The sequence below is a fragment of the Rattus rattus genome, chromosome 1, assembly GCF_011064425.1.
Source record: "Rattus rattus isolate New Zealand chromosome 1, Rrattus_CSIRO_v1, whole genome shotgun sequence".
Lineage (NCBI taxonomy): Eukaryota > Metazoa > Chordata > Mammalia > Rodentia > Muridae > Rattus > Rattus rattus.
The window spans coordinates 169941451-169968555 of record NC_046154.1 but is presented as its reverse complement, the minus strand read 5'-3'; the positions used below and the strand labels follow the sequence as shown (position 1 = coordinate 169968555).

Sequence of the window (27105 nt, the reverse complement as noted above, 5' to 3'; positions counted from 1 at the left end):
TCACAGGAAGAGAGGCAAACCTCCCTTACCTCTCACTGTTCTAATTCCTCTTGACTTTCGCTCTTTCCTCTACAAAACCTGAACTCTATTTTCCTTGTTTATTACTTTTCAAAATAATACCTATTAACTACACAAGAAAATGGCCCCCAGAATCAACTAATCAAGGCTCATAGAGGCTCACAGAGACCGAGCCAACAATCAGGGAGCCTGTTTGGGTCTGACCTAGGTCCTCTGCATATTTGTTTTGGTTGTGTAGCTTGGTGTTCTTGTGGGTGTTCTTGTCCTAACAGTGGGAGCAAGGGGCTGTCTCTTCCTTCTGCTTTTGGGACTCCACCCCCACCCCCAACTGGGTTACCTCATCCAGTCTTAATATGAGGGAATGTGCCAAGTCTTATTACAACTTGTTATGCCATGTTTGGTTGTTACTCCTGGGAAGCCCACCCATTTCTGAAGTGAAAGGAGGAGGGTATGGATCTGGGGGAGAGGGGAGGTGTTGGGGAAGGGACTGGGAGGAGAGGAGGAAGGGGAAATTGTGGTTGAGATGTAATATATAAGAGAAAAATAAATTAGCAAAAACTATTAAGTAGCTGCCTGTCTTAGGGTCTTATTGCTGTGAACAGACACCATGACCAATGTAAGTTTTATAAAGGACAACATTTAATTGGGGCTGGCTTACAGGTTCAGAGGTTCTGTCCATTATCATCAAGGCAGGAACATGGCAGCATCCAGGCAGACATAGTGCAGGAGGAGCTGAGCTCTACATCTTCTCCCGAAGGAAGCCAGGAACAGATTGAACTTCCCCAGGCAGCTAGGAGGAGGGTCTCCAAGCCCACCCCTACAGTGACACACTTCCTCCAACAGGGCCACACTTTCTAATGCTACTCCCTGGGCCAAGCATATGCAAACCATCGTACTCTCCAATATTAGTTTGTAGGACAGACACCTAAAAACCACAACTCTGTTAACCTGCAGGAAGAAAAAGGAGTTCCAGACTACTCTGGAAAGAGCAAAGGGCAGTATAGAAGAGAGAGCAAGAACACTGTGCTTCTAAATACAGACTGGCTCAATAAACAGGAAATACTGATTATGGGGAAATGTAATAATCTTTTCATAGAAAGAGAGACCTTAATGGTATAATTGCCTCTAGCATTTAAGGGTTTTGGAGGTACAAAGCCTTCTTTGTAATCAATGAGAATCTTAGATTTATTTGTAAAGCACTCTGAAATACCTCTTGATGAAGGTACCAATTTTATGATTATATTTTACCATAAACATTATTCCAGAAGATGAAGAGAAACCCACAACAAACCAACCAATCAGTTTCTAATTTCCCTGTAAGTTACTTTTAAGTATGGCTTGCCGCAAGTTAGGGTTTCATAGGAAAAACTGGATTGCGTCGCTCAGGCCCAACACAGGAAAGACTTGTTTAAAAAGAAGATGGGCAAGCAAAGATGGCGGCCGCCGCTGCTAGCCGAGTGGTCAGTGCAAAGCTGGGGCTGCGTGAGATTCACATTCACTCTCATGTCAGCATTGCCTGGGCAGCTAGGGTGTGAGGAATTTCATCCAGCAACAGTATGCTGAGCTGAAGAAAGCGTACCCTGACCTGCCCATTCTAGTCTGAGAACGTTCGGAGGTGCAGCCCAATCTCTGGGCCCGCTTTAATGTATCTCTGAACACTCTGAATGCTGATGAGGTAACCAGAGACATGGAGCAGGTGCTAAGTGGCAAAGCCTGAAGTGTGTCCACTGAGGACCGCGAGCAAGCCCACCAGAACCTACTAGACTGAAGAGGATGTGGGGAAATGTGCTATTATTGTCCTTATAAAGCTTACGCTGTACAAAAAGAAAGAAAGAGGAGGAGGAGGAGGAGGAGGAGGAGGAGGAGGAGGAAGGTAGAGGTAGAGGAGGTGGAGAAGGAGGTGGAGGAGGAGGGAGGTGGAGGTGGAGGAGGAAGAGGAGGTGGAGGAAGAGGGAGGTAGGGAGGAGGTGGAGAAGGAGGGAGGGGAGGTGGAGGTGGAGGAGGAAGAGGAGGAAGAGCAGGAGGTGGAGGAGGAAGAGGAGGAGGAGGAAGAGGAGGAGGAGGAGGAGGAGGAAGAAGAAGAAGAAGAAGAAGAAGAAGAAGAAGAAGAACAACAACAACAACAACAACAACAACAACAACAACAACAACACTAAGACCAAGACCAAGACCAAGACCAAGACCAAGAAGATGGGCGATGTTGTCATGCTCCAAGCTGGAAGCTGTCTTGGGGATGCAGTGATGTTGGTGCGCTAATGGCATTTGAAAGCTAAGCTGCACTTTTATTAATGCACAAAATGCCCTGCGTCTGATGAAACAGGGCAGCCATTGCTTTGCTTCAATTTGCTATGGACATGAGAGCTTTACAGCTACCTGGGGTGTTTCCAACTTGTTGGGATCAATTGTATTGCATGGTTGACTGTCTCAGTTGAAAATACAATTACTGTCACCGGAGTCTGGGGGTATAGATTTACAAAGAACAAAATGAACAAAATGTGAGGCTGCACCCCTGCCTGCGAAGAGCAGCTTTTAAGAGAAACTGAATTTTTAAGAGACAATCGAGGAGCGGTTTATTCAATTCTTGGCTTTGGAGTGGCCTTTTCTGCTGCCTGTCTTCTCATTGTTCAGTCACCTGAGTGGGGTATATAACACCTCCCATCGAGGTCAGAGAGTGAAAGGGGGCAATGAACGCAATCCTGTAAATTCTCTTTCTTGTCGGCAGCTCTGATAAGAATCTGTTGTAGGAGGGGGTAAAAAAAAATATCTATCTAATGCTAGCTAAAATTAAGGCTCTCAAAACACATCCATACATGACTGACTGTATGTGAGGATTAGACACCATATTTCAGCTCATATATGTTGGGGGAAAGGATGTTGAGGGTTTTAAAAATGTGCTTTGAGTAGATGTCATCAGTCTCAAGGACAAGTTCAGGATGGGAAAGGACCCCTGGGTAGTGACAGTGAAAACTTGCTTATAATTTCCTTTCTTGCATCATTCTCACTGTCACCCAACACCATTCCCTATCTCCCGGAGAGGCACACAATAGCAAAAACCAGGGAACCACTAACTAAACAGCCATCGGAATGACTGAAGTTTAAATATGGCAGACAATGCCCAGTGCCGGTAAACCGGGGACCCCACATACTGACAGTTGGAATATGAAGGACAACAGTTGTTTTGGGGGACAAAAACATGTAGCAGGAGAAATGGAAACAACTTCACACAGAGGCTTGTAATAAACATCTAAATGACATTCCTAGCGGCTTAGAACTGGAAACAGGTTCAGTGCCTGGTGGTGTAGTTGCCGGGTGTAGAGATGGGGGCAGCAACTGATCTCCAGCAGGCATTAAACTTTTTGGTGATGTTCAGTGTTCTAAAATTGGACGGTTGGCAATTGGTCAGCTGAGCATGTTTACTGAAATGTGTTGAAATGCGTAGTTAAATGGGTGATTTTTTTTTTATGATCCGTAATTAAGTTGCTTGCTAAAAGCTGTTAGAGGAAAAACTACTGAGAGGGCTGGAGAGATGGCTCAGCTGTCAAAGCCTGGGCTCAAAACGAGAACATAAGAAAAAGATACACTGGCAGAGTGCGTACGGTATTCAGAAAGTATAGTATAAATGAGGCCATTTCTCAAAGATACAATTCAGGCTGCTCCAGAGAGACCCCTGTAATTCTAGAGTACATCACTTATCCGCTGGATAAAATACAAGCTACTCTATGTTCACTGCATCTTAAGGGAATTAAGGGAACTGTGACTTACAGGGTGGCTTTGTGCTAGGAACCTGTGCTGTTTAGCTGGAGGCTAATGGATGGTGAGAATGTTTTTTGTTATGTGTGTGCAGTAAATTGGCACTGATGACTCACATATGGGCATATTTCTGAGGATGCTAATCCTCTAAGCCGGTGTACTTTGGTAAAAAAAAAAATGCTTATTCTCTCTAAGTGTGGTGGGTGTAGTTTTGAAGGGTGTGGTGATTGCTGAAGCCAATGTGGGTTCTCTTTGTAGGGTTACGGTGGTGCTAATGAGGTGGTCCTCCAGTCCTAGGACAGAGTAAATAGAGTCCCTGCGGCTCTTTAGTCCAGAAAGAGCCATTGGGAGAGGACAGAAAACTGACTGCAATCTGATCCATCTAAACAAAGGAAGTGCATGTCAGGAGGTGGAGGGAGGCAGTGGTAAAGCGCGTGAGAACAGCCAGCCTGGTCAGTGTTGCTGGCTAAGAGAGACCCAGTGTGGAATAAGCAAGCTCACTGGCAACTTGGGGCAGCCTCTCTCCCCTAAGGCAGGGGGACCATTTCATCAGGGATCAGATTGATCCCAGCCCAGTGACGTCCCCACCCCCAGAAATTCCTTTCCTACTATGTTCACCATGCTAGCAAGAAGCGTGTCTTCTAGATACCAGAAGCTAGGAAAGGACACATTGAAGACAAGCTGTGCTGGAGGCTTTGGTCCCGGTCTGCAATCCTCCTACCACACACTGACAGACTGGAAGGCATGGTATGTCCTTGTTCTCTCTTCAATCAAATGAAACCGACGCCCCTGAGGCACAGGCTCTTCATGGAGGACAGAGTAATTAAGAGCAGGTCTTGGAGTCATGGTGACTTGGGTGTGAGTCATGGTTCTGATACTAAGGATATACGATTTTTAGCTGTTTAACTCCTCTCAGCATTATTCAAGTTCATCCACAAGGAAGGTGACAAAAAGTAGCACTGATTTCTTAGCAGGGTGCCTAAGAACTTGGCAGACTATAACACCAGTGTTTTGATTAAGCCGAACTGGAAGAGCTAGGCCTAGTGCTTGAACTTGGTGGGTTCACTGACGTGAAGACACAACCAGCCCACAGCAACATTGTGGCTGGCCCTGGACCTGTTCCCTGCCAGCCATTCTGTATCAACAGCCATTCTCCTTTCAAGACTTCAGCGGTCTCATTAGAAATAAGTTTGGCTGAACTACATTAATTTCCTTCTTCTTTTGGACAGGGTTATTAGTATGAGGTTGACAGACCGAGAACATCAAGAGAGGTTGACAGACTGAGAGCGTCAGAGATGTAGTGTCTTTGCTCCCAATAAAGCATTTAATGAAGTCTCACATTCTCTGGAACATGGTGGGCTCCGTGAGTGAAAAATCAAGTGAATTCACGGCTGGGTGTACAGCTCCATCCAAGAGGTTTGATGGATGGCTCTGTCACAACCAGTAGAGGGACTGCTGATTGAATGTCACAGGGCTGTGGCCCCGGATTCTGCTTTACTCAATATTTTTTTTATTAATGGCATCAAAGTAGACATAAGAGGAACGCTTATCAGATTTTTTTTTTCAATGACACAAAACTGTGAAGGATATTTAATATGGTAATAGGTCAATACAAAAGTCAAAATCCCCTCAACAAGTAAGAAGCTAGAGCTGGGACCAGGGCAATGCAAATGGAGAGTGACATTTATGCTCCAGAGGGAGTCGCTGTGCAGGGTGGAAATGGGAAGGGCGGGCCTCTGCCAACAATGAAAAGAAATACCTGGTTTCCAGTTGGACACAGGAAGAGGCTTAGAGGAAAGTACAAAAGCAAGGGTCACAGACATAGATGATTTTATAAGACATCTTGTTTACATCATTAGTTCAGCCTGACGAGGCTGCTAATTATCTGACACTTGAGGAGGAATGGATACATCCATCCTCAGGAGCCTGAGGGGCGGTGGCGGGGATGTTGCTGTCCAAGGTCCTGATTTCGAGAATGCGCTCTCTTCCTCTTCCTCACAGCACACTGCTGACATTTCTCCCAGCATTCCGTGGGGCTTAGGGGAGACAGTTTTAAAGAAATATCTAGCACTGCACCTGCCTTCCCTCCTGCCCCGCTCCCGTCCCCATTCTGATCAAAAGTTGTTGCTTCCCTGAGAGTCTCACGTAGCTGTAAACTGGGTTCTTGCCTTGTGAATGACACTTTCTGTGTGATTGGATGAATACTACATACAGCCTGTTCTGAATCCTCCCAAGTTTATCCCCAAATAAAACACCCCAGAGATGAGTCTGTCAGTCTGTCTTTCTCTGCTTATCACCTTCCAAGATGCTTCCTGCCAAAACAGGAGGCTTTGGCCAGGAGAAGATAGAGGGATGTTTGAGAACAATCTGGAATTCACGTCTGTCAGTAATGAGACCCGGATAATTAAAACTTCTCAAAAATGAAGGCAATTTTCTGGGGCTGCATTAATAGTTCAGGGATGCATATTTACATGAGAAAATCTCAATTACCTTTAGATAATTAGGTAGTGTGTTAAGTAACTTCACTATAATGATATGCACTTGGAATGCATGGAAATTTCATTTAATTCAATTATTTAATTAGTTCGTACTATGGTTTAAATGTTCCTGGGTGTCACTGGAGCCCTTCTTACAACCCTTTCTGAAGATGCATTCCTATTTCTTCCTCTCTTGTCTAGGAGCAGCATTTTCCTGGATATCCGGAGTACTGCACTGCATCTGAGTTGGGCCCCGGGAAGACCATTTGTCTCTGGGCCTCAGTGCTGCAACAAAGAATAATAAGGACTGTGAAGTATTCTGGGAGACTGCCCTTGCTTTGATAAATAAATTCTCAGGAGCGGCTGGTTGTCACTGTTGCCTGCACTAAAAGCAATGGCTGACATTAGTGATATAAAATTCTTGCTTACAGAGGTTCTACGGCAGTAGGCGGTCCTCGGGTGGGGGAAGGAGGCAGCCCCTCTTATTTTTCTTCCCCTTTTTGCCTAGGCTTAGGCCAGCCATGATTTGTCAAGCTGGAGAATGGAGTCGTTATAAAGATGGAAGGAAGGCCACTGGCTGCTGACAGTGCTGGTTCCATTTTGGTGGGAGATGTGGCCAGCTGTGACGAGTGATTGGGCTGATGTGTGGTGGGTAAGCTAAAAATCTCCATTGCCCGCTGTCTCATTAATAAGTGGAGGGAAGGCATCATAGAGGGGAGGTGGGGCTGCTTTGAAGGCTAACACACTTCATCGGCCACCAAGGGTGACAATTCCCTCATGCTCACTCTTTAGACAAGGTCTCACTATGTAGATCTGGCTGGTCTGGAACTTCCTGAGTAGACCAGGCTGGCCATGAACTCAAAGACCTTCTTGGGCCCCTGAGGGCTGGATTAAAGGTATGCGCTATCACCCCAGCTTCCTTCAGGTTCTCAGTGACTCAGTGGACTTCCTCCTGAGTCTCCTTTCTGGAATGACCTTTATCCCTTACTCCGAGGAACCTCTAGATGCCTTTGGGTATTTCACGAGCAGGTTCAAATAGTACTTCTGTGAGAAATGAAACCTGTTATCAATGCCCTTTGCCATCCGCCCCCTACCTGTCATAGGTGGTACTGCGGCGGGCGGTGTCCTGGTTTCTTTTTTGAGGTTTGAACCTTCTGGAAGGCAGAAATGAGCCTTATTTACACCGTATTCCTACCTTAAACCACAGTAGAAGGCTGCTTAAAACCAAACTGTACAAAACCAATGAAATCTCAAAGCAGCAGAACTTTCGAGCAACCGTATCATATCAGTCGAGTTCCATGAAAACATACATAGAACACAGCTGCACATATTTAATTTGCATGACTTGGTGAATTTGGGCATAAACAGGTCTTGGTGAAATCAGCATCATAACCAATGATGTAAACATATTCACCGCCTCCCAAATCTTTCCTCTGTCCCCTAAAGCATTTCCCTTTTGGGTGGTACAGAATCCTAGCAAGAGCTACCTGCTTAGCATATTTTAGGTATGCAAAATGGCACTGCCGGAGACAGGAGCCACACTGTATGGTACATCTCTAGAACTTGCTTGCTTTGTGCAGCCGACACTTTGTGCCTCATGACCGCCCCATCTGAATCTCTCCATCTCAACCAGTCCCTGGCAACCTCTGCTTCCATGAGCTGAACTATTTTAGATCCCACATGCAAGTGAGTTCATGTGGCCCTTGCCATCTTGCCTAGCTTATTTTATTAAGTGTAATGTCCTCCATACTAACCTAGGTTTTTTTGTGCAGATGCAGGATGCTCTTCTGTTTGAAGGGTGGAAAAAACACCCCACTGTGTACACCAATGGACACTTCAAAATCTTATTCGCAGATGGGCATAAAGGTCATTTCCACACCCTGGCTATCTTGACCACTGCCTCAGTAATTAGAGTAGGGCCGGTGCCCCTTCCAGACCTCGATTAAAACCTTTTAACTACCCAGAAGTAAGACTGCTGGATCGAGTGGGTTTCCTGTGTTTAATATATGTTTATCCTAAGGAATATGTAAGATTGCATCAGCCTGTGAGCCTACTGGCCAAACTTAGGATTCCGACACGGACAACGTGAGAAAGAGAAGCATCGGTTTCTAAGGAGTAGTGGCTGGATTATCACACGGTAAAGCAATAGCTCCCCTTGCCAGTACAGCCAATGACAGTTTGCAAGTTTCCAACGAAAATAATTCAATGCACACTGATGTAGCGTTTGATTTTAAAAGATGAAGTCTGACATCCGATTGTCCCTAAACTCATCAGCTACACGCCTTCCACAGTGAGACGACTTACTCACCGTTCACTTTGGGACAATAGTGACAGTGGGTTGCACGGAACAACAACATAGGAAGAAAAGTTGGTGATTTATGCTTTCATTGTCATAGAGTAACACTTCATGGAGCTTGCTGCTAATTAATTAGTGGCATTCACACACTGGGCACTGAACATCAATGAAAGGTTTGGTTAGCAATGAGAAGGCCACAGGGCTCATACCACATTACTGACCGTAGCATTTTTACCATCCAGGCTTAAAATCATCCGAAACTCAAGTAATTCGTGACTCTTGGTCAAGAATTTAAACCCCAAAGTTCACTTCTAAAATATGAATTATGTGTGTGTGTGTGTGTGTGTGTGTGTGTGTGTGTGTGTGCCCTTTGAGGATAGAAGGGGGTGTTTGATCCCTTGGCACTGGAGTTGTGGGCAGTTGGGAGACACAGGACATAGGTGTTGGGAATCGATCCCCTGGTAGGGCAGCAAGTACTGGAAACCACTGAGTCATCTCCCCAGCCCTGCAATCTCAACTCTTTAAAGAATTTACTACCATTATTCTGAGATAAATGGCTCTCAGATTTTAATTCTTTGAGATGAGCGTGGCTTCCTCTCCATAGCATTTTTTTTGTCGTCTTTTTATATTTAGCTTTCTCTCTGATCAGGCTTCATTAAAAATGATATTTCTATCTCATGAACATGACACAATGTGTTGAAGGCTTCCTGTGAGAAAACCGCAGGAAGACAAAGAAATCCTTGCAGGAGCCTTAGCTGGAATGTCTCTCCAGAAAGGCTGCCTAGGAGAAAGGCTAATTAAGCAGGCCAAAGGGGGGGGGGGAGGTGCTACGCCTTCCAAATACAACTCTTAAGACACAAGCATTATTAACATGTGCTGGTACTGGGAGGCTTACATAAGTATGGCTTCTTTCTTGTTTCCTTTAAAAAAAAAAAAAGACTACATTTGAGCAAAACAAAAACTGAATAATTTAAATCATGAATTTGAGATTTAAAAATATTTCTTCATCTAGTTAGGGATTAAATAAAGTATAATATAACACACACACACACATATATATATATGTATGTACGTATGTATGTTATGTAGGTATTTGCAAAATCTCTAGTGAAGCTGAAAAAGACTATCTGGATATTGGAATGCAGCACAACATGCGTTTATGGGTTTTTTTTTTCCCAGGGAGAAAGTTCCTTTTCTTTTACTGTCAATCTTTCTCTTTCTTCCAATATAAAATAGCTTAAAATAAAGAGTGATCTTTAGCATCAGAACCTGTTTGAAAGGCTGGTCTGGTGCAACAGCTTACTGCCTCACTATAAACAAGGTCAGAGAGACATGTGTCTCTGGTTACTTTGCACTGACTGACAAGCAATTTGTCAGGAAGCCGAAGGAGCTGAACTGATCGATAAGACCATAGAATAAACTGGTTTTGTCTGATTGGCTCTGTTTACTTGATGATTAAATTATCATTCCTGAAGTTTTCTTTTTTTTTAACTGACTTTTGAATGAGACAGACTTTCCATTAAGTGCTTATTATTTGAGCCCACTTTCCTTAAGTTAAAAAGGAAAGGGGGTGGGGTGGGGTGGGGGGGCAGCTTTCACAAGCTTCATCAAGTATCACCTGACCCTTAGTTACTGCAGGCCTGCACCTCAGGACGTGGGGTAGCTTCTTGTTGCTATACTTCTTGGTCCAATGTCTTGTTTCCTCCAGCCAGACGCTGTTGGAGACTGGATAATTCGGGTTTCAAGTGGCAGCGGTTCTATGCGTCTGCCCTTCCTTTAGCAGACATCCTGAATCCAGGTGGCTCATTTGCTCTTGTGTTAAGCTTTAGGCAGAAGGCCTGCTCTGTTTGCAAGTCATTTTCTATATAATACAAACGACGAAGGTGAGAGAGACGATATTTAAGGGGTGATGGTTCTCTCTACTCTACCTTTGTGCACATCTACCTATGTGCACATCTACCTATGTGCACATCTACCTATGTGCACATCTACCTATGTGCACATCTACCTATGTGCACATCACCAAGAACAGCCAACACCCAATCTCACGAAGAAAAGATTCTACCTCCTTTGATGCTCAACACACCAGGTATTGAAAGAAAAGCCCATTAGAGAACCACAGCACGGTGAGTAAAAGTTGGGCACTGTGTCCTTGGCAGAACTCTGTCCACTCTACCTATCTATGTTTTCTCTGGTAGATTCCATTCTGAGAATCACTCCTTGGTAGAGAACAAATAAATAAGTTTCGTTCGTTCCTTCATCCACTCAACAACATGCCCCCACCACCCACTGGGCAGTATTAAATTGCTGAGAGGCACTCAGAAATAAATGAGATAGAATATGGCCTCGGAGAACTCCAGGTCTACCTGGCAGGGAGGTAGACAGACAGATGTTTGAAGGCAGGAGGTTCAGAGGGGGAAGGATGAGACCTCTGGGAGCTGCAGATGGCTTCCTGGTGTCGGAGGCACTTCAGTGATGTCTCTGAGCTTTCCCAGGTGGAGAAGAAAGGGAGGAGCTTTCGGGAGGAGAGATACTGTAAGACCAGAGGAGCATAGAGTACCCGTGCGCTACTGCCCTAAAAATCCCTAATGAATGTTGGTGAGAGGGGTTTTTAATGTGTGCCTGTGGTAGGACAGGGGGCTACAAGAATGGGTCAAGTCAGATGAAGGGCTGTCTCAAAGGAACATGGTCTTCAACTTTAAATTCTACAACTTGTAAAAAAAAAAAGGGGTTGGAATGATGTTGAGCAGACGGTAAATAATCAGCAAGAGGCTTTTGCGGTTGTTTTTTGTTTTTTTGTATGTTGAAAGGAAACTGAGGTCCAAAAGGAAAAAGAAGAAAAAGGAGGTCAGAGCAGACTTGTAACAATACTACTGGTGTTAGTATTGAGAATGGATTGGGGTGGGGATGTCCACAGGCCAGCAAATGAAAATAGGTCAGGGACAGGCTTTGTTTGCCGTTGCACTCCCCGTGTCCCGCATAGTGGCAGAGTGTAGTAAGTGCTCAAGAAGTAGTAGTTGAATGAAAAATGAATGGTGATGGGAAGAGACAGCTGCTCTGAGAACTCTCTCGTCAGTAGACATAGCAGGGCTTGTGAGTATGGGATGTAGGCGGGAAGGAGGGGGAGTTCTGTGTAAGGATGACTCTGGAAGCTTGGGATGGTGTTGCCAAATGCTGCAACCAGGAGAAAGGAGGAAGAACGGGGTTGCAGGAGGAGGAGGAGGAGGAAGCTCTGTGTAGTAAGTACTCTTTGCATTTGCTGAGTTCAGCCCTGAGACGTGTTGAGAAAAAGAATGGCTGAAGGAAGATGGCAGCGTTAAAGGCGCTGCACGCGTCACGCTCCGGGGGCGGGGCTTGGTGCTTTTCTTGTTCACCCTCTGAACCTGGCTTCGTTATCCCCATTTCTAATGGGGAAAAAACGGAGGCTCAAGATGGCATAGTCAACTGAGTAGAAGAGAACCGATTTGAAAAGCAGATTTGGGGGGCGGCACTGCGGCTCAGTGATAGCATGCGTATACATACGCACAAAGTGCTGGGGTTGATCTGAGCACTATTCCCTTCTGAAAAACCTACAGCCTCACACAAACACTACTCCCGTTCTGCCTCGAAATGTGTGCTTTTAAGATTCCACCATACTGTTTTCCCCAACAAAACAAGCACTCAGATACGGTATGTTTCATATTCAGAAAGCCCAGGGGTAGGTACTTTGCGGAGAAATCAAAGCATAATTTTTGTTAGCTTTGCTTCATTGGCATTCTAAACCTGTAGCCCTCATACAGTTATTCCGAGGAGCCAAAAATCTGAAAATCCTGTGAACACATGATATAAAACATTCTATAGAAACAAAGTAATGTAAAAACTGGAAGGAAATGCATTCAGAATCCGGTTAGAGTCCTCTAAAGGAGGACCAAGGATAACGGGAATTGGAGACTAAGGCACCCAAGCACGATCCAGAGAACTCACAGACGGCCAATGTCCCCGGTGCACGAAAACTGAGTTGGAGACGTGGATAAGGAATGGTTTTGATTCCAGAGTCAGTCTACCACATTCCTGCCTTCGCCACTGTTCCTTGTGTCTGCAGAGGTCTACTGGGGACTTGGAGGAGTTTTCAGAGAGGAAACACTAACACATACTGCTTCATCCTACTGGGCAAAGCCCCTAACACTACAGAAGGCCTGTGGAGAGTGTGGTGCTGTGCCCGGGCCAGGTCCCAAAGCAGACGCACCATGAAGATGCTGTGGTCATGTTCTCATTTCACAGTGTCCATCTGGAAAGGGGTCACTGTGTGTCACTGTAAACACTGACATCATTCTGTCTTTTTTTTTTTTTTTTTTTTTGCTCTTCACGTGGCTGTGATTTCTTACTCAGGTCTCAGCATGGACATCCATTCCTTTGGAGAAACCTCTGGTAGGGTACTTTTGGAATAGCTCCTTCTTGCTGTCGTTTGCTACTGAGTTATGGCCACTTCTCCTATGGCTCTTTGAGGGACTTACAAGCATACATATGTTTGTTTGCTTGCCTGAGCCTCCCACCCAAATCAGACTACAGACCCCACGAAGGCATGGGGCATCTAACGGATACAGCCCTGTACCTAGCCTTGTAAGTGGAGTGTGTTTGAGGGCGTTGTTTTAATGAACCAGTAGTGTTAAACCTGGCATTGGTAAAAACAACTGTGAAGGGACTAGAAGAGTTACTCTGTGGTGGAGGATGCAGTTCCAGAGTTAGGCTTCCAGCATGATGCGGGCCAGAGATGCGTGAGTGGATTGGCTCCCTTGTGGATTGAGGCCATTAATTCTGGCTCAGGAGCAAGACGTGCTAACCAACTGAGCCTACTGGCCCACACAGCACAAAGGAGAACAGAAGCATCCTTACTCCTCAACCCCAGTGTAGGTGCTTGTTCTCCTGCTTAAATATGCATGGTACATAAAAATAATTGTACAGACAGAAGGATTCACAGTTGCTCAAAGTAGACCAGGAAAGTGTTTGAACCATTTGGTGGGTGGTGCGACTGCTAGGGGAGCCAGGAATGTTCCAGGGGTGGGAATAGAAACTACTCCAGGAAACTGTACTGTAGGAAACAATTTGCATATCTGAGGGCATAGAAGGTTCTGGAACTGAGCTTGCTCCGCTCAGCTTCTCTCAGGGAAATAAACCATTGAGAGCTAAAATGAGTAGATGGTATGTATGTAGGGAGGTGGCAGAAAAGTCACATACAACTGGTTTACGGGGCCGGCTTCATGCATAATTCATCGAGTTAGAGTCTTCCCACCTATACCGAGGGTGATGTCATACCCTGCTTTGCAAAACCTGGCTTGAGGAAACAGGTTCAGGAGGTTATGCAAGCCACTGAGTCTGTTAAAAGAGTTTAACACTCACACCTTCTTTGCTATGGAAGAGAAGCCTAGAGGAGTGGAGAGTGTAATTCTGAATTACCTCTTGCAACTGTGCTTCTTACATATTTCTTACACACCTTTTAGGGGCCAGGAATACACTTCTGAGAATGAGCTAGTGTTGCTAGGGTGTTGGCTTCCAAGAGACATGTTGGAAACAGGAATGGGGGGGCGGGGAGGAGTGTAGCTGGTCTTTGCTACCTTGTGGGTTCTTTTTGCCACCCTTCATTCCCTTGCTTTTGCTCCCTAACACTAGATAAGAGAGAGGAAAGGACAGAAGAGAGAAGGAGAGGAAGAGGGAGAAGAAGAGGGAATAAGGGGGGGGGGGGGGGGGGGGAGAGAGGGGGAGGGGGGGGAGAGAGAGAGATCCCAGAATCTAATTTCATTCCTTTTGTTTCTTCTGTGAGCACAACTACTAAGAAACTGAAACCATCCTCCCTAAACAATCAACAACCACCGAAACACCCTTCTCGGGGGAACCTAGCATTTATAAACACTCTGAAAACTCCCCAGAATTCCAAACATCACACAACTGTAGAAACTGTCTACAGTTGGCAGAACCACACCTCTGCTAGAGCCCGAGGCAAATCATAGTCAGCTGCTTTGGACAGTCCGAAACAGCCCCACACTCCTACACCTGGGATTGAAATGAAAACACATTCCTACAATATTCCTGTGTTTTTAAAGAAACCAACATTACAATATTGTCCCTCTGGGTGTGTGTTGGGGGGTGGCTTGACTTGTCTGGTGTCGCCTGGAATGGCCGTCACTCAAGGTTCACTCATTTCCTACCGAACAATTTCATTCCAAACAAATAAGATTGCATTTGCTTGTTTTGGCCTCTTTAAAAACTATCGGCCACTTTACAAACACCCTGCTTGCAAAATACTTGCTCCAGAGCAGATGTATTGGTTGACATCTGAAGAAGGTTCTTGAAAGATGGCGGCCCACAGCCGCCATATTTACGGCGTCAAACTCCCTTTCGGCGTGGATTTTTGCTGACCTGTTCATGCTGGGGAACTTCAGCTTATGTGCTGTTGCTTAATGTGCCCAGCCACCACCAATTTTTGAAAAATAGAAGACTATCCTGGAACGTATTTAATTTTCTCATGTTGAAAAGGGTCCCTTAGGGCTCATCACCAAAACTGCGTGGAGTCAAAACCATGCGCATCACATGCAAACGGTAAGCACGGCGCTAGATGAAAACAATAAATGTAGACTGAGAAAAAAAAAACCTCATAGTTCTAACTGTGTCCAACTTGGATTCATGCTCTGCCTTAAAAGCCTACAAAATAAACGTAGTTAATGAGAGGAGCTGAGTAAATTGGGGACCCAAAATTAAAAACTGGACCTTGGTCGATGATTTATTTTTGAAACAAGGTCTTCCAGGACTTGTAAGATGCAAAACTGCTTTCGCTACCTTACCCGTTTTCTTTTTATAACTTGTACTGCCCTGTGAACCCAGGACCCTAACAAGGCAGACAGTCATTCGAGATTTTTTCAGTAGAGGATATCTGCTCCTACAAGCCACTCGATCATCTTTCTCAGAAAACACAGGTTGTTAAGACTTAGAATGAGGGCTGGAGAGATGGCTAGATGATAAAGAACACTGACTGCCCTTCCAGAAGTCCTGAGTTCAATTCCCAGCAACCACACGGTGGCTCACAACCATCTGTAATGGGATCCGATGCCCTCTTCTGGTGTGAATGAAGACAGTTACTGTGTACTCAAATAAGTAAAATAAATAAATTGCTAAAAAAAAAAGATTTATATTTGTAGGTCTGTGGTAGGCTTGTGCTTTGGATCCGGTTTTCTAGAGGTGTCTTTTCTTTGGCCTGTGGCCTTGTCATCTGAGTCACAGGGTGTCCATGTGCTCAGTGGAAGGTTGAATATATAAGTTAAGAGAGTCGGCAGTGAACAATGTTCTGTCTGACGCATGTAGAAGTGGTTGGGTATTAACAGTGGCTTAGTAAGCTACTTGTATTTTTATGATGCATATACGGTGTAGTTATAAATAATCTACCACAAGTTATACTTAGGAGCTGTGCAATCAGCTATGTTAATCAATTCTCCCTATTTTTGAAGTAGCTATGTGCATTGGCTTTGATGTGAGGCAGACTCAAGACGTAAGGCTTAAAGTTTGGGTCGTTGGGAAGGTGTTCACCTCTCCTGGCTTTATTTCTTCATCTGTGAACTTGTGGGGATGATAAAACCAATATCGTGGATATACAGAAAGCACTCGATGAGCCGATTCTCCAATACTGTGGTTTGTATCATTCCAATTCCCATGCTGGAGACTTAATCTCCCATTATGTTACTGGTATTTGGAGGTAGAAACTTTGAGAGCTGAATGAGTCATGAGGACTCTGCCTTCCTGAATGGATTAGCCTACTCGTGGACTAAAGGGTTATTATGAGGTTGGCTTTGGTGTAGAAGTGATCTGTCTCTGGTAAATCTGTTTATGTTGCCCCTTGGTGCCTCTCTGCCATGTTATGATGCTAGATGAACACCCCCTCTAGATCTCCATGCTACTCCCTTGGACTTCCCAAACTCCAGAACTGAGTGCTAAGAAAACCTCTACTACTTACAAACTATCTAGCCTCGGTTGTTTTGTTACAACAGAAAATGGACTGGGGAGGGGGGATATGCTATCAGTGCTAATAAAAGGAGATAATTTTATAAATGTCTATGTGTGTACATGTCTGGCATGGCCTTCCTAAACATTCCTGGTCCCTTCCATTATGATTTATTATTGAATGTGGCAGTGGACAAGGTGGTGAGTGGTACCACTTGCTTTTCCTTTTGGAGGTTTCTTATGAGGGGATATAACATGAGGATGGGGTGGGGGCGTGGAGGGCAACCCCATGCAGATCCTGAGTGATCTTTATTGAGCCTAAAGGGGTTATGAGCACAACCAACTAGGGACAAATGGCCTTCAAAGCATATTTTCTCCTATGGATGGAAGAACTCGATAGAAAGTGCATTGTCTAAGGCAGGTTTCTATCTGAGACAGAACACAGGAGTTTATTTTTATTAAGCTGTAGCTGTTGACAGGAATGTTGAAGCTCCAAACATTTGTTAAAATATCAGCTATGGGACGAGGCAGCCACACAAAGGAGGTAAAGCCATTCCTAAAACATACTCCCTGCACACGATGAGTCACAAACAAACAAGGAAGCATGAATGGACCCAGGAAACTGCCCTGCTTCAGCACAGAGACCACAGGCGTGAGATCACAGAAAAGGAAGGATGTCGAGAGGACTGGGGTGTCCTCAAGGGCATGAAGCTTTCAGCAAGGCTTTCAAGAAGGTGGAGGATGTCCTCATGCCAAGTGGGGCAGAGGGCAAAGACATTAGAGGCCTAAGTCCCTGCATGGGCGGGGCATTGTGAGCAAAGCTTGGGCTGCCATTACTGGGTACGGGGATCTCAGGGACCAGGGTTGTGGCTATACTGTCGGGTTGTGAGGCTGAAAGAAAGAGAGCCTTTGGCATTTGGCAAGGGGGATGGAGAGAAGGAGGGATGTATACTTTCCTGAGTAGGTAAGCTCAGATGGTACTTGGGCAAATCTAGTGAAGAGGAGAAAAGTAAATTCAAAGATGTCTACCTCTTCATACCCTTGAAGTAGTAGGCAACAAGGGCCTTAGGCTGAATGAAGAAGTTAGGATAGAGTTATGAGCATAAAATAAATAGTTGTCTACAGGACTCAGGAAGCAGAGCGAGTGAAGAAATTTATTTCCAAGCTAGTAGGAGGCCATCGCACATTTTCTTTTCAACACAGAGAATGTTAAATGAATGGCTCATAACATGAGAGTCGGGAGGAGAACAAGTATGATTATGAAATGCTTGTGAAAGAAATTTATAGCTACATTTTATGTAACACACTATGGTATACTAAGAGTTTTTAGTTACATGTTAAAATTTTTATCATAGCTGCCTATGTGACCAGAGTTATATTTTCTGTTTTATCCACATTGCTGAGAACGTCTGGCACACAGGCAACTTTGTGTAATGGTTCTAGAACCCTGTGTATGTGTTCCCTCTCTCGTCTCCCATCCCTAGGCTCTTCAGGGTATAAGACAGTACTCTCCTGACCCCGCGAACAGGTCAGTCCTAGATCATGGCTCTGAAAAGAAAGATTGTTTTCATTAGCAGGTATTAATTACACAGAGTAAGAAGTTTCACGGTGGTATTTCTGTACATGCATTTACTATCACGGGACCACAATCATCTCCTCTATTGCTCACATGGGAAAATTCTGGAATCAATGAAAAAGTACGGCCGAGTGCACAGGCGAGAGGCACCAAGATTCAGAGGTCAGTGCATGGGAGGGGCTTTCCAGCTGATCTTAGAGATGAAGCTGGAAGAACGAGTTGGGGTTGGTCTGTGATACGATGCTTTACCAAAGATCCTTATTCCATGGACAAGAGGGAGCCATGGAGCAGGGAGCCTTTATCCGCACTGCTGCAATCATGGGGATTGACCTAGACTCTTTGGAAGACTTACTAAACACAACCTTAACATGGATCCCAGTTTTCCACAACGACACACATCTCGTGAGCCGTTTTTTTTCCCTGTGAGGTGAGGGAGGAGCACGCACTGCTATTCACATGAAAACTTCTGGTTGCTCTCAAGGTTGTTACTTTCTGAGAACTCAGTCAGGTGAGCAAATGCTTATTTTCACGAATTTCCTATCTGCTGGAGTGTTCTGGAACATACTGCACAGAAGACTCTGGTTACTGTGAATTAATTCGATTCTCCAGTAAATCAAGGCCTTCGTTCTAGAAGAGTTTTGTTGGTGGTGGGTTTTTTTTTTCAGGGTTTGGGGAGCACCAGGACTTCTGACCTTACAACTAAGAATAGACAGGAATGGTAGCTTAAGCTCCCCCAAAAGACTTGGCTACAACAGCCACATATGTGGCAGCACCAGAGCCTCCGTCTTCAAAGAGAAATATTTTGAAATTTTCTCACTGATTCTTGGCAAGAGCAGCAAATCTTGATCTTTCAGTTCTTTACAAAAACAACAACAAAAGACCAACAATTTCAAACCTGGGCATTAAGCAACTATTTAATAAAGCCAACAAATGAGATGAATTCTACTATTATTCACCATGAGGAGATTAAGAGAAACCTAAGAGCTACAAACAAGCCATTAGGAACAGTTTATTGTGACTGAACACATGAGCTGTGATTAATAATGAATCACAAGCAAAGCTATGAATGGCAACCAGCAGAAAGGACTTGTTAGGTTAAGAATCTTATCACGACAGCGCTGTCTGGATGACGATTTGATGTTCTCAATGGTCACAATAAGAAAAGTAAATTATCTTTCACGCAGTGAAATTGAGTTGGTCAAGTCGCTAATGAGACATTTAGCTTAACTGAAGCTCAGGAGGTTTAAAAGCATAGGCTGGTATGGTCTTTCAAACAAGTTGATGTTATGTGTGTGTGTGTGTATGTGTGTGTGTATGCATATATACATATATATGTATATATACATATACATACACACATACACACACACACACACACACACACACACACATATATATATATGTTACGTATGTGTAAATTTAAAGGTCCTTATAGGCAAAGTAGAACTGGCTTCCTAAGATCAGGGCTTTTGTGGGGGAGGGAGGACTTTTAATGTTGCTCACCCTTGGGTCTACATGCTGGCTTTTTGATTTGTGCTGAATTCTCACACACCCGTTTGCAGCTTATATCTCCTTCATGGCATATTTGCTTTATTACTTTATTGCCCAGAGAAACAGCGGCTGTAAGTGAGTCAATTTTAAAAGCTGCAATAAGAAGCGAACACAACCTTCTCACCATATGTCTCATGGAGGCTCCTCACGTTTCCTCCCTACCTGAGATGCTTTACGAAACCTGTTCTGTGAATGTACGTACGTGATTCTGCAATCTTAAAAGATTTAAAAATACCCATGCATCTCCTCCCCCCCACCCTGAATAGACTAATGGATGACATTTTCATAACTCGGATGCTAAACATGAACAGTGAAACCCCTTTCTGTGAACAAAGGGATTTGAGAGGGACCATGGGGCTTTTTTTTTTAACTACAAGCCTAAACTTTTCTTGGCCGGCTCCTTGCAGAAAGGCCAACTGGAAGAAAGTCCTCTGAATTTTAAGGATGTGTTTCCGAGAGCTTCCCCTTTTGTTGTCTGCCTTTGCTCTTTAGACAAGCATGCTTCATGCTTTCTGAACGAATACTAATGTCTTAATTAAGCCTTTGGAGAGAAGCGTACCACAGCCCGCACTTTGAAGATGAAGAGACTCAAGGAGCTGAGGAGACAGCTCAGGTGAGGTAAGTGCTTGCTATACAGGTGCCAAGACCCCAGCTTGAGCTCCAGAATCCAAGTGAAAAAGCAAGAGGTGTTTGCAAACCTGTGCTGTAACATGAGAGGAGGCAGGTCCCCGGGGCTCGTTAGGAGCCATGCTAGCCTAAGATTGAGCCCGATGTTCCACTGAGAGACCTTGTCTCAAAGACCAGGATGGACAGCTCCTGAAGAGTGACCCTTCAAAGTAGACCTCTGGTCTACACACACACACACACTCACACACACACACACACACACACACACACCGTGCACACTCGACATTCCCCCACCACGAATGGACAAAATTAGAGGCAGTGAGGAGAAGCCCATGTTGCAGGCCTATTGAATAAAGTAGACACACGACCTGTGATGCGTCCCCAGAGCAAACAAAACCTGCTTTCGTCTCTCCTTCCTTGACCTAACTTTGTTAGCGGATTTTAAATCAGTAATAAAAAGATGGGCGATGGATCCGTGGCAACCTGAAAGATCAGGCTCCTTTCTTTCCTCTCAGAGAGGGGTAGCTGGGCAGGATCCCAGAGTCTCATGCCAGGTTCTCTTCAGGTGGAGTGAATGCAGCATCTCCTTCGGAGTTTTTACTGCTTTTACCACTCCCTCCTGAAGGTGTGGCCGACAAGGTTGGTTGGACTCCCTAACCTGACCATTAGCATTTCTCTTATTTCCAGCAGGAGACTCTTGGAGTCCAATTTCTGATTTAAAACAAACAAACAAACAAAAAAAATCAATTTAGCGACACTGAGAAAACGAAGCAGGGTTCGGGAAGAAAGAAACGAGGTGGCTTGGTTAGCACCATCCTGGTCAGTTTGGTGTTCCGTATTGTTCCAGATTACGTGGGTCACAAAGGACAGCGCCATCACGGGAGACGTGATATCCAGCAGCCTCAGCAAAGGACCAAAGAGCCGCCTGGGATGGCGGAGTTGCTGTCATCGGTTACCAGTGCTTGAAGGAAAGGGACGCTTGCCCAGCTGTTGGCCTCATCAAGGGAAAAAAAAATCCAAAGAAGCCCACGATAATCATCTTGTAAAAGAGCGTGATGAGTTCTGACTCTGAGATAGCATGAGGGGGCTCCGCCCCCATTTCTGCTCTGAAGATATTTGGGATGATGAAGACACTCGTTAGAGCTAGAGAAAGCTCTGTTCCTTCAGTGGCCGGTCTCCTCTGGTGAAGAAAAGACTTCTGAGTTTTCAGAGGCCCAAGGAAGTGAGGTGTTCAAGGTCACTTGGAATCAACAGGAAAACTGAGACCAAATCTGGGACTCCCGAGTTCTAGTACGTTATTTCCTTTCTCCCACCACAAACCAGATCCTCTGAGAGTCATGATTTGAAGGAGACTGACAAAGGGGGAAATCAGCCTTTTCTTATACGGTTCTTTTCTTGTATTTCTTAATAAAAATAAAAAGGACTTTCTTGATTTCACGTGTTTAAGATGCTGTTAACACTTCAAATCCCATTTTCTCTCTTTTTCGAGTGATTTTTTTTCCCGAGAGTCGGATTTGCTGTATCACTTTCTGAAGGAAGGAGTATAAATTCAGGTTCCTTTATCTACATTGTGTGCAGCCGTGCTTCGGCGTAATAAGATTTTGGTCTGGTTATGCTGACACTCAGGTTTCTTTTCCCTTAAAATCAAACTAATGACTCGACCTTGCTGAAGCAGAAGGGTGCAGGCCAGGAGGTGAGCTGGCTTGAGCTCAGAATCCACCCGACCATTTCTCGGAACTTCCTCATCTATCAGGTGAGAACACTGAGACCTCTCTCAGAGTGGCTGGGGTTGGATGTGACGTCTCACAAGGACTGGTGCAGAGTCAGCACTCAGCAGGGTTAGCAGTCATGACGGGTGTAGCTATCAGAGGCAATAGAGAGGTAACTTCATAGAACTGCTGTTTCCACTGAGTGACTCGGCCTCAGAGGTGTACGAGACCTCGCCTCTAAATCTGAATAGACTTCCTCGTCCAACATTCTTTGCTCCAGGAATGTGTGAGTTATTAGGAATTAATAGGAAGTGAGTTAATAGGAATGGGACTGCTAGCCTAAAGATTTGCTAAGTAAATAACCCAAATATATTAATATATTCTCATTCCCAAGCATGGACCGAGGACAAGCAGTCTCTCTGGGCCTTCCATCAGCTCCCAGCTCTGCAGGAAAACCTCGGCTTATATGCCACATATATTTAGGACGTAGAATTCTGAAATGCAGCATGAGCAGTATCTGTAAGCACTGAGTATTTGTAGAGAGATACGCTCCCCCAATTTTTTTTTCAGTGTGCAGTAATAAATCTTGACTATAGACAGTTGAATGTAACGGCCCAATACTCCGGCTGCATGGAAACCAGAAGATGATTCAACATGATGCCCAACACACTTCCCCTATTCATTCCCCGTGCCACCTATCCTTAGGGCTTCCCTGGAACAGAGGTACCCGTGTCACAAGACACACTTGGAGGGGTACTTTTAGGAATACTCACAACTCCAGTCTATACCAAGAGTGGACTTCACACCCTCACCCCCACCCCCACCCTCACCCCCACCCCCAACCCCCACCGTCTTGTTAGTAAATGTGTATTAACCATAATGACTAATAATGAAGAGGTTCTGGCCTCTCTCGTCTGAGAAGAACAAAACAGCGGGTGTTTTTACAGCTCAGCTGGACCCCGGCTGTGGTGACCTCTGCTGCTAACAGGCTCTCCACGGGCGGTGAGCAGGAGGCACCAGTTATGCAAATTCGAGCAAGGTTGCTCCTTGACAGCTGCAGGACTCACAGGACCCTGAATGCGACCCTCGTGAGACTTTGTGCTCCGTGTCTGGCGAGGTGGCGACCTTGATCATGGTTATGACATTAATCTTTTAACTCCTCTAGGGGAGGCATGACAATTATTTGTTTTCTAAAGGAGGTATTAGGTGTGTTTTTATATCCGTTTAGCACCAACGGGAGAAAGGTGTTGTACGTAAAAATCAATTTATAAACCTCATGTTAGTTTGGTTTATGGATATTTAACAAGAGAGGTGTTTTTCTGTTTGTTTGTTTGTTGTTCTCAATACAGGTCACACTGACAGCTAGCTGGGAAAGCAAAATATGTGGACAGGCAGTGAGGAAGGAAATGCCAACAAATGTAACTGAAAAAACTCTGGAGCTTGCCAAACAGTCTGAAAACACCAGTTAAGTCTCCCCCACAACCCTCCCCCCATCGTCAGTATAATAGTCATGGTAACAGGTAATCATAGTGTGATGGTGTTGGTAATATTTTATGCATTCAGGCATGGGTAAGTGTATGGACTTGTGTGTGTGTGTGTGTGTGTGTGAGAGAGAGAGAGAGAGAGAGAGAGAGAGAGAGAGAGAGAGAGAGAGAGAGAGAATATGTGTGGAGGCTTGAGATATACTTCCTTTTTTGTTTGTTTGTTTCCTTGCTCTCGCTGGGACCCGAGGGGCTTGTTAAACTGACTGATCAGCACCATTGAGTCCCAAGCACCAACCAGTCTCTGGCCCACCCCCTCCCCCCATGCTGATGTTACAGGTGCCTTCCATTGTGCCTTGTCTTTTCTTGGGGTGCTGGGAACTGACTTTCTGCTCCCAAGGCAAGCATTTTACTGACTTTCTTCCCACACTCCCTATTTTGGTGATATTTTATGTTACACATACATTCATGATATCAGATTTATCCCAAGGATAAAAATGACTTTATATTTTTGGAAGTGGCCTACATCGTGCTGATCATCACGACGACACCAGTGTTGTCTGCTTCAGTACCCAGGGGGATGTCTCTCTTCCCCATGCTCACCTCCACAGCCCCACTATATCCCTCAGTGGGAGGAGCTTGCCTGTCCTTGCTATTTCCCCGGTAAAGCTGGCTCTTTATAGATGTCTGTGCTGGTTAAGTTTATATGTCAGTTTTCCTGGCACATGGCATCCAGGTATGTGGTCAGAAGCTACTGAGGATAGCTCTCTGAGGGTGTTTTTGAATGGGATGAACATTTGGATTACAGGATTTTGAGTAAAGGCCTTCTGAACATGTGTGGACTTCATCCAATCAGCTGGAGACTAGAATAGATCAGAAGACTGATCTTTGAGTAAGAGAAACTCTGCCAACAGCCAGACTCTGGGAGTGACCTGCACATTTTTGGACTGGCTAACTTTTGTAACACCACAGACAGATGTCTTCACTCCACGGTTCTCAACCTGTGGGTTGCGACCCCTTTGGCAGGGTCAAATGACCCTTCACAGAGGTGGCCTAAAACCGTGGGAAACCACAGATACTTACATTACGATTCATAACAGTAGCCAAAGTACTGTTTTGTTACAGTAGCAATGAAAAAATGTTGTGGTGAGGGGGTGGGGGATGGGGGTCACCAAAACATGCAGAACTGTATTAAAGGGTGGCAGCATTAGGAAGGCTGAGAACCACTGTGTGAATGGAGTCACCTTGGTCATTTACTCGCCACCCGTTAGTTCTGATTCTCTGGAGCAAACATGGTCCCAGTCAAAGTCTGCTGACTGCTGACTAAACCGTGGCTGCATGCTTCTTTCCAGGCCTACAGTGCTCACCCAGGTCCTCTGTGCTCCTGCTTCACCACCTTCCCAGACCGCCATCCTCCAAGCTTCCCCTTTCCTTCTTGCTAGTTACCTCGTCACAGTTCTTTCCCTTCCCTTTCCAGGATAGGCCTGTAGGGTGATGCTTGGGCCTCAAGGACATCCCTACCCTTCCTTTTCTTTCCTCCGATCCAACCGAACAACTCTATAATCAAATCATACATCTTCTTACCCGGACCTGGTTGTTTCTCTGCCACCAGCCACTCTATGTTAATGATGGTTCACCGTAACTCGAAACATTTCCCCAAAGTCTTGCTTGGGAGAAAAAAGTTCTTTGTCTTCATGGAGCTTGTATTTTATAAAGGAGAAGGAAAACCAGACTTACTGGGTATATGAGGTGAATATAGAAAGGATTGGAAACCAGACTAGGAAAGGGAGGACAAAGAATTCAGGTGGGTGGAAGGCAGCATGGCATGTGGTCTCCAACACCTTCAGTGGGAGGCACCCTTGGAGCCAAAGCTTCTAAGGGATAGACCACAAAGCTCTCTGGAGACAAAGATCACTTTTGAGTTGAGGTAACAACAAGGATATCTGGTTATCTTAGTCCTTTGGGGGTGATTATATCAAAATGCTGTGGACCTTAAACAACACGTATGTATTTCTCACGATTCTGTAGGCTGAAAATCCAAGGTCAAGATGGAACCATGTCTACCATCTGGGGATGGCATCTTCTTACGGCAGGCGGTCTTTATTAGTCATCTCTGGGCTGTTGTTCCCTTGCTTCCAGGGACTAATTACCTTTCCAAGGTTCCACCTCCCAATAGGACCAGTTTACAGTTTGGGAATTAGGATTTTAGTATATGAATAGAGGTACAAACATTCAGACCTCTGCAGTCCCTAGGGCAGGAGCCCCTGCTGTGTTTATGGAATAAAGACCAGGGTGAGAGAGACGCTGTCCTTGTGTCCTTGAGGTACAGCATTTATGTGAATCCCATCTCTCCACCCCAGTCCCACTGACATCTCCGACCAGGCTCTGGTCCTTTCTCATCCTTAGGAACAAGGCGATTCTCTAAGTGGCTTCTCTGTGTCTTTTCAAGTCTTTTCTCGATCTACTTCCTACACTTACGTAGAAAGAGTTATCAAAAACACGGGTGTAACCATGTTAGGGAGCACCCAGGCCTTCCTTCTTCCTATCAATATTTGCAGGTAGCTGGGTTTAGCTCTCACCTCCCTGACTCTAGTTCTCTGCTCCCATCTCCTCCCTCCTATTCTCTGAGCATGGCTGGAGAACCTGTCTGAGACTCCGACTGCACAGAATTCCCTCTGATTCTTGTGCCTGTGTCAATGACGCTCCCTTTCTGGGAACAAACCCCCAGCTGCCTCGTCACTCACTGTAACCTCCTCGTCCTAAAGAAGATTCTAAGCAAGGATGGGGAATCACACTTTTCAAATCTCCCGGCATCTAGCACTTTGCTGCACAGGAGTGCTATAAAAATACTGCTTGACCAAATGAACGGATATACAAGTTGTAAATCACAGAAGTGAAGAAGACTTAGGGGTGGGGGGGAATACATGTTTGAAACCACATGTAACCTTCTCTAAGGAATTTCTTGTGGAAGCCAGAGGCAGCCAGCCAGTAACTATTTGTGCTTGTTCCATCACTGTGGGTTAGAGTGGGTTTTCGGGTCAACTGGATTACCCGGATCCCCCTTTAGAGGTGTTACAGTGAGTCATCTCTAGGAGAGACTACTCTGACGTCATTTGAACTCTTTAGTGCACCGGATGTGATACTGGCTCCAAAACAAAACAATCTCAATGGTTTTAGAGACAAGGAGAAGCTTCCTACCTGTGACAGCAAGAGAAAAGTAAGGGTGTCATTACATGGGCAGGAAAAAGCAGACTCAAGATGAAATGGGACCAGATGCAATTAGTGGATATGAACAGGAAAGTGGTAGCCAGTATCTCCATTTCTTTCCTACACTTCTTAAGGAAAATTATGTCCGGAAGAATACAAGTCAGTTTTCTGTCTGCATGTTACTTCTTAATGCTTCTGCCGTGAATGGGAGGCAAAGCCTTCTTTGTATCTTCCACATACATAGCTTCTTCTGGATTATTCATCAGAGTCCGCCCCCTCTTAGCAGACTCTCCAGCAGCTCCATCTGATACCTCCTTTTGTCTCATCGCCCCTGCTTAACACAAGCCGATAGAATGAGAAACTGGCTTCAGCCGCTCCAGGTGCTTAGGTCTAGAAGAGGGGAAAGGCCTAGACTCAGATCCACGAAGCCGTGATTTAAATTAGAGCG

The 27105-nt window shown here is 45.1% G+C and overlaps 1 protein-coding gene, 1 long non-coding RNA gene and 1 pseudogene across 18 annotated transcripts in view; 1 reads left to right on the top strand and 2 right to left on the bottom strand.

Annotated features, from left to right (window-relative positions):
* The window catches only part of Anks1b (ankyrin repeat and sterile alpha motif domain containing 1B), a 1103087-nt gene that overhangs the window by 86414 nt on the left and 989568 nt on the right, over positions 1 to 27105 (bottom strand). The gene's annotated exons all lie outside the window — the stretch shown is intronic.
* On the top strand, positions 1452 to 1735 carry LOC116908097 (annotated as a pseudogene).
* On the bottom strand, positions 9729 to 11331 carry LOC116908119. The gene is made up of 2 exons (XR_004388875.1): positions 10550 to 11331; positions 9729 to 10501 (listed from the first exon to the last, which is right to left on the bottom strand). It is a non-coding gene; the product is annotated as an uncharacterized LOC116908119 (long non-coding RNA).